Below are 7,707 nucleotides of genomic sequence, written 5' to 3'. Positions count from 1 at the left end.
CCGAGACCGTCACCGGAGTCGAACACGAGGTGTTAACAGACTTTAAACCACTTATAAAAAAATTTCCCAGACACTGCCAATCTGCGTACTAGTCGCTTAAAAAATCATATCTTGAGTTCAGAAACTCAGAATCCAGTTCCGTAAATTTTCCCTGAAACTAGACTCATATGCCCATCTACATATTTTTTTCTAGAATTTTTGGTTGGGCCAATTAGTACAGTTTATTAGTCAAAGTCTCCCATGTTACAGGGATCGACTACACTGACCTTTGCACATTACGACTTGGATATCTCCCTATACAGGGCTTCAATACTGATTTCGTTTGTTTCTATAGAAACTAGACTCAAAGAGGAATCTATACATATATGGCATGACTCCTAATTATCTCCGGTTAATTTATAATGAATTTCCAAAGTCGAAACAGGGAATCCAGAAACCGTTCTGGCCCTGTCTTACGAGAACCTGAATATCTCTTAACATACTGTCCATATGATCATTTCGTTACTTTCCTATGAAAATAGATTCATCAAGGTTCGTTTACATACTTTATTCACTATTTAATTCCTTCCTACTATTTTTAGTGATTTTCCAAATCTACATCACTGCTGCTGTCAGCATCTGCCTTTAAGGTAGACTTTACCTATTTCATAGTTTCCATGATTCAACTAGCCCTTTTAGCATAAATAGCACAAATTATTATAGTGATTAACCATTCCCATGACCAATCCTTGTTAAGCATATCCAAACCTCTCAATAACCATATCCATACCAAATGATTATAACATTATACTCAAACATATATAAGCCATTTTCGCATGGCTATCCAAAATTATACAAGTCCAAAGGGTCCATGACCCCCAACAAAAAGGGTAGTCCTATACATGCCATTTCGAAGTTCAACCAAAATTGTACCAAAAGGGGGGGCTTTGATAGTGTGGGCGACTTCGACTTCAAAATCCCGAGTCCGATAGCTGGAGAACCAAAATCTATAAAACAGAGAATCAAGGAGACGGAGTAAGCAATTTATGCTTAGTAAGTTTTGAGCAAGGGATTCCAGCACAACAAAAGTATAGCATTCATGTAGCTAAACGGATAATTTCATATGCACAATTTTTCAATATCATACTTACTTCACATTACCAACCCTTTTATTCATACACAAAGATCAACTTAGCCAAAGGCCGGTAGCTCATTTATCAACTGAGCGAATACTTATTTGTAAGGGCTCAACTAATTCAAAGCACATACGAAACATACCTTAATGTTGGGATGTTTCAAGCGTATTAACTGAAATTTTTACAGCAAGATCATTCATTCCCAAATCACGTACCTTCGGAATTTAACCGGATATAGCTACCCGTTCAAATGGCTTCGGGACATAGCCCGGTTATAGTAACTCGCACAAATGCCTTCGGGACTTAACCCGGATTTAGTAACTCGCACAAATGCCTTCAAGACTTAACCCGGATTTAGTAACTCGCACAAATGCCTTCGGATCTTAGTCCGGATATGGTCACCTAACACAAAGCCTTCGGGACTTAGCCCGGACATCATTCAAATAACCATGCACATTTAACAATAAATCATGGCACATTCGTATTTCGTTTTCGTTAGCAAAACTCAAACACAAGACACTTATCATTCTTGCAATTTCGACTCAATAGCCACACACAAAGAGCATGATTTTGATTTGCTTAAAACATGATCTAATCAAATCATAATTTAAGCTCTTTTACTCAAGAACTTACCTCGGATGTTGTCGAACGATTCCGATAGCTATTCGACCACTTTTTCCTTCCCTTTATCGGATTTAGTTCCCCTTTGCTCTTGAGCTTAATTAAACAAATAAATTGATTTAATCATTTGAGCATCGAAAAGAGGAACACAAGGCACTTAGCCCATATTTATACATTAGACATTAAAGTCACATATGTACGGAAATCATGAATCAAACTCAACATTTTAGCTAATTTTCCCCCTTGGCCGAATTTTCTAAGCCAAGACAAAAGCATCAATATGCTTGCCTCTAACCGAATACATGCAACACCAATCTCCTTCCTATGGCCGAATATGCATGTCTATGTTGGGGCCGATTACAACACTTAATACGTTCTACAAGTATGGTCACTTGTATTGACTAAACATCATTTTGTTTCAAGTTCAAAACTTGGCTAATACACACATATATACACTAGTAAAGCATCCTCTCCCTTTCCATCAATTTAACACATGTATTACTCATTAATATACAAAAATTATATTCGGCCTTAGCACACAACTTGCTAGCCGATTTTCTCCATCTAGCAACCAATGCACATATGTGCTCACTCAAAAATGCTAAAAAGAAGATTCAAGAATCATCAATCCACCATCACATGCATCATTAACAAGCTTCATATTTAGCATGCAATGGCATTAACACAAAATCCACCTAGGCCGAATATCATCCCCATGACATAGCAAAGATTTGAACCATGGGCTAATTAGAACTCAAGCTAGCAACTAAAAACATGCATGAATCTCATGGCACAACCTCAAACATACCTTGATCTAGATACAAGTATGGCCAAACCTCCTCCTAATCCTCTTCCAAACCAAACATGAAGCAAGAACTCCTTCCTCATTCCTTAGAATTTTCGGCCAAAAGAAGATGAAAAAGGATGAACAAAATTTTTCTTTTCTTTTCTTTTACTCACGGCAATGGGGGGGCATGGATGAGACCATTCTTTTTTTTTTCATCACTCCTCCCTTTCATTATTTAATTACCATGCTCATTATTTTATTGTTTCCACTCATGATGCACCAACACAACATGTCTATGACATGTCTTGCCCATCACACTTGGTCTACCATACTTGTCATGGCCGGCCACTACTAATAGAGGGGGGAAATTGACATGCTAGTCCCCCCTTTTTCAACATGCACTAATAGGTCATTATGCTTTGACCTATCACATTTCAAAATTTTCTCACATAAGTCCTATTTACTAAAACTCACATGCAATCGACTAAATCGAAGCTTGAAATTTTCACACATTCATAATTACATATTCTAGACAATAAATATCACATTCGAACATTTCGGTGACTCGGTTTAGCGGTCTCGAAACCACTTTCCGACTAGGGTCAATTTTGGGCTGTCACAATTAGAGATTCTGTCTTTTGAGAGTTTTCCAAACTGGAGAGAGTGGGACACTTGTGAAGGAGACGAGAAGATTATATTAAATTATTTAAATATATTATTAACTTTCCATTTATCACGTGATATTTTATGGTAAGTTATTTTACAAAAACAAACTAGTTTTCATAAAATAAATACAAAAAGAATATTTTTGAAAAACTATTTTTAATAGAAGAAACGAAACCTTCTTTCGGGCAAAATACCAAAAATGCCACTTTTTTTAAATTTACCGAAATGGGCCCGGTATTTTATTATTTATCCAAATGGGCCCTTTTCCCCTAAATCATGTCCACATCAGCGCGATGTCAAGGGACGTGTCAGCAAATCGCATCCACATCAGCGCGATTTGCTGACGTGGCAGCAAATCGCATCCACGTAAGCGCGCTTTGTGGTCATGTCAGCAAAGCGCGCTGACGTAGAGGCGATTTGCTACCACGTAGCGCGCTCCTAGGGACTCGATTTTGTCGTGTTTCCCACGTTAGGGTTTTTAAGATTTTTAGGGTTTTTGGAGAAAAAAGTAAACAAAGAAGGGATTAGGGTTAAGGTTTCATAATTAAATTAATTAAAATTTAGTTAAAACTGGATTACGTTTCGTGTTTATGAGTTTTTAAGATAAAATCAAAGCAGGATGATTTATCAAAGGATTTTTGAAGTCACTCCCACGTGTACGCGCTTTTGCTACAGTAGATCCTGGAAAAATAATTTTGAGTTAACGTTTCTAAGCAAATAGTTTAAAAAAAGCTTCAAGCAGGATGCTTTATGAGAAGAATTTGTGAAATCGAGCCCTCGTGGACACGCTTTTGCTACAGTTGGTCTTGGAAGAAATAATTTCGAGTTGACGTTTCTGAGCAAATAGTTTAAAAAAACGCTTCAAGCAGGATGCTTTATGAGAAGAAATTGTGAAATCGCGCTCATGTGGACACGCTTTTGCTACAGTAGGTCCTGAAAAAATAATTTCGAGTTAACGTTTTTGAGCAAATAGTATAAAAACGCTGCAAGTAGGATGCTATTTGAGAAGAATTTGTGAAATCGCGCCCTCGTGGACGCGCTTTTGCTACAGTAAGTTCTGGAAAAATAATTTCGACTTGACATTTCTGAGCAAATAGTATAAAATCGCTTCTAGTAGGATTCTTTATGAGAAGAATTTGTGAAATCGCACCCACATGGACGCATTTTTGCTACAGTAGCATGTTTGGGTTGATGCTATAAATAAGGCAAAAAATGTTCTCAGAATGCATAAGTCACAGTAAAAACAATTCAGAGAAGCTAAGAAGGTTAGAGTTTCAAATATGAGTGAACATATTAGTGCTGTTATTTACTATAATGGTGAGGTTTGCCACACCAAGAATGGTGTTGTTTTTTTGTCGGAGAATACGGTGCGACTGATTTTTAACCAGAACATAGATTTGATAGAACTTCGTAAAAGAATTACGCGTAAAATTTTCAGAACGACGCCAATGAAAGTTCTGTCTATTACGTATCGATTTTGTTCTTTTGTTGATCCGGTGACATATGACTCGTTCGAATAAAAGGTGCTCGTAGCTTAGAGGCAATGGTGCAGACTTATCTTGCTAGTGGAGCGCCTTATATTGAGTTATATGTACAATTTACATTGCCAAATGATGTACTTGCGACCGGTGTTTGAGATGTATACATGTCCCCTGGCCGACATTCGGTTAGCGGGTTACAAAATACAGAAAGCCTATGTTTAGTAGCGGTGTTGAATGCACATCCCCTACAAGACACTCTGTCAGTAGATGTGATATGTACGTCGGTGGCTTGATGTTTGATATTGGAAATACGTATTGGGGAACGACATCAAGTTCTAGTGGTTGGCAATCTACATCTAATTGGAGATGTTATGAAATGCCCAGAAGAAGGGATGATGTACTCCCTATGACGTCAACCTGTGAGGGGATCTTATACGCTGCAGATGATTGTGGGTTAGAAGATGACTCTGATGTGGATCCACCTCGAGAGCCCGGCTCGATGGTGCAGAAGTTGGCTTATTTTCTGAATAGGAGCCTATTCCAACAGAACCTGAAGATGCTGAAAGGAGTTCAAATGAAAAAGAAAATCCACGATTCAGAGCATACTCACCTCTAGCCCACATGCATAATGTCGATCTGTTTGCAGATGATGCATTAGAGTTTTCAGATCTACCACACTGGTTGTGTGATCGTACAAGTTCAGGGCTAGATTCGGGTGAATTTGAAATTGATAATCAGTTTACCAACAATGATAGTTTTATTGGTGCTTTGAAACAACATAGCACCAAAAACGGCATTAATTACCACGTCGTTAAATCTAAATCTGATAAGTTTGAGGCGAAGTGTGCGGTGCAAGTTGGCACATGTTCATGGAAAATCTACGCTTCGTTAAGGAAAATGACAGGGTTGTGGGAGATTAAAAAGTACAAAAGTCCACATATATGTGCTGCAGGTACAATATTGACGGTTTCTGAATAATACTTTTATTATGTAATGTTGCATTATTTAATACTCCGTTTATAGGTGTTTCACAAGATCATCCCAAGATGGATTCAGCTATGTTAGCTAGCTTGATACTGCCTATGGTAAAAATAGATCCCAAGACTTCAGTGCCGGTGCTAATTGCCAATATCCGTAGCCAAATGGGGTACACGCCCTCTTACCACAAGGCTTGGATAGTTAAGTAAAAGGCGTTGGAGAAGATGCATAGTGGGTGGGACGCCTCATATAATGAAATATGGCAGTGGTGTCAAGTTCTAGAGAGATACGTTCCAGGTGCCATCATAGACCTTGAAACGGAACATGCGTACTACAACGGCCGATTGCTACGTGGATACCGAGTGTTCAAATGCCTATTTTGGACCTTTAAGCAATACCGAGACGTATTTCCATACTGCAAGCCATCGGTACAAATTGACGGTACCTTTATGTTTGGTAGGTATACTCATCGACTATTTCTTGCAATGGCACGGGATAACGGTGGGAGAATTCTTCCAATTGCGTTTGCAATAACACCGGGAGAGTCGTTTGATGACTGAGATTTCTTTCTCTCTAGCTTAAGGAGGCATGTGTGCCCCCAACCTGATATCTGTGTTATTTCAAATCGGGGCGCCGGTATACTAGCTACATTTGATCGACAGAGAAGCTTATGGCAGCATCGATATTGCCTAAGACACGTTGCTTCCAACTACTACAGGCAATATCCATCTAAGAGTGAACGCCGACAAGTGACCAACATGAGTATTTAGTCTATATCTGTGTTATTTCGTTTGTCAATTTGAATTAGTTTTATTGGTAGAAGTGGTATGTAATATTCGCTATGAACTTATATTGGCAGGGTATGAAATAAATAAAGATCGTTTTCACGAGATGTTGGCAATTTTACGTTCAATTAACGGAGAAGAGGCAGACTACCTTTGTAACATATGTTTCGAACAGTAGGCACAAGCATACAACGGCGGCCTACAATATGACCATATGACGTCAAACCTGGCTGAATGCATAAATTCTGTTCTTAAAGGAACGCGTCATCTACCGATAACATCGGTTGTGCGAGAGACATATTTTAGTTTGGCGGCACTATTTCCAAAGCGAGCAGCAAGTTATGTAGGCCAGATGCAGTAAGGCCATGTAGGGTACAGTAAAATAGTTCAAGAAATTAACAAGGCCAAGGCGCGGGCAAACACCATGCACACAGTGTGTCACGATCGAGACAACTTATGGTTTCGCGTGAGAGAGTTTGACAGACCGCACCAAGGTGTTGTTGGCGGGCAATATCGTGTACACTTGCTAAATAAGACTTGTGACTGTGGGATGTTTGATGCACTTCGTTATCCATGTGCTCATGTTATTGCAGCTTGCCAGAATCTCCGTCTGGACCTGATGAGTTATGTGGACAAAGTGTACAAATTAGAAAACATATACAACGTTTGGAGGCATGTTTTTGCACCGGTCCCAGATGAACGTAAGTGGCCGCCCGTATTTCTTGCTCCTTTTAAGCTATTACCGGATAGAGAATTACGTCGCAAACCAAAGGGTCGACCTTGCTCGACTAGAATACGTAACAATATAGATATCCGAGAAATAGCCAGTCAACAGAAGTTGTGCAAATGGTGTAGGAATCTAGGCCATACAAGTCGATCATGCCCTAATCGCAATAGTTGAATGTAATTGTAAAAAAATTACATTTTTTCAATTATTAATTGATAATTGTATTAATTGTTAGTAAAATTATCAAATTATATCAAATTATTAATTGTTACTACCAGTCAAAACATTTTTTCTAATCTAACATTATGTGAATGTGGAATTAGTAACTGATAATTGTATTAATGGTTGTAAAATTATCAAATTATATTTAAGTTAAGGGTTAGGGTTTTTAAGTTAAGTGTTAGGGTTTTTTATTTAAGGGTTACGATTTTAAAGTTAAGGGTTTATGGTTCTTAATTTAAGGGTTACGGTTTTAAAGTTAAGGGTTTAGGGTTTTTAAGTTAAGGGTTAGGGTTTTAAGTTAAGGGGTTATGTAATAGCCTGATTT

The sequence above is a fragment of the Gossypium hirsutum genome, chromosome A07 (assembly GCF_007990345.1).
Source record: "Gossypium hirsutum isolate 1008001.06 chromosome A07, Gossypium_hirsutum_v2.1, whole genome shotgun sequence".
NCBI classification, from domain to species: Eukaryota; Viridiplantae; Streptophyta; class Magnoliopsida; order Malvales; family Malvaceae; genus Gossypium; species Gossypium hirsutum.
This window is presented reverse-complemented; position numbering follows the sequence as displayed.